The sequence below is a fragment of the Microtus ochrogaster genome, chromosome 16 (assembly GCF_000317375.1).
Source record: "Microtus ochrogaster isolate Prairie Vole_2 chromosome 16, MicOch1.0, whole genome shotgun sequence".
In the NCBI taxonomy this organism is placed as follows: domain Eukaryota; kingdom Metazoa; phylum Chordata; class Mammalia; order Rodentia; family Cricetidae; genus Microtus; species Microtus ochrogaster.
Genome location: NC_022018.1, coordinates 60,227,913 through 60,228,588, shown reverse-complemented (window position 1 = coordinate 60,228,588; position 676 = coordinate 60,227,913). Strand labels below are relative to the sequence as shown.

The 676-nt window shown below is 44.2% G+C and overlaps 1 protein-coding gene across 4 annotated transcripts in view; it reads left to right on the top strand.

Annotated features, from left to right (window-relative positions):
* Agtpbp1 (ATP/GTP binding protein 1) overlaps positions 1 to 676 on the top strand; it is a 128,862-nt gene that overhangs the window by 126,204 nt on the left and 1,982 nt on the right. The gene's annotated exons all lie outside the window — the stretch shown is intronic.

Sequence of the window (676 nt, the reverse complement as noted above, 5' to 3'; positions counted from 1 at the left end):
CCTCTCTGCTGGGCCTGCCGTGCTCCTCTCTGCTGGGCCTGCCGTGCTCCTCTCTGCTGGGCCTGCCGTGCTCCTCTCTGGCTGTCAGTCCACAGCCAGGACTAAGCAAATATGTGCCAGGAGTTTGCTTGTTCTCTTCATTTGTTCCCGTCTCAGCCTCATAAGACTCACCTACAACTTTAGGAGTGTCTGAAACACTGAGGTCAAAGGTGAACCAATTATTATATTTCAAAAGCAAGAGAGACAGTAACAACCATACCAAAAAACAGACAGTCTTTTTTACAGTCTTTCTGCTCATGAACTACTACCTATGGAATTTTTAACTACATGTTTAAATTTCATAGTAAGTTGTCCTTGTAAATGTTGGGTCTATTAAGTCTTGTTCATTTTCCAAGCCAGTCAACATCCTTATCTGGACTGTGGTATGCTGTGTAAACTATGAACTTTTTTTTGTTTGTTTGTTTATTTCAAGACAAGGTTTCTTTCTGTAGTCCTGGCCATCCTGAAATTTGCTCTGAAGACTAGTCTGGCCTGGAACTCAGAGAGCCATCTGCCTCTGCCTCCCAAGTGCTGGGATTGAAGATGTGCTCCACAACCACTGGGCAAGAAAGCTCTGAACTTCTAAGAGAAAAATCATTATGTGTCAGAGTAAGATGGCTTGCAGTCCCATCCCCAC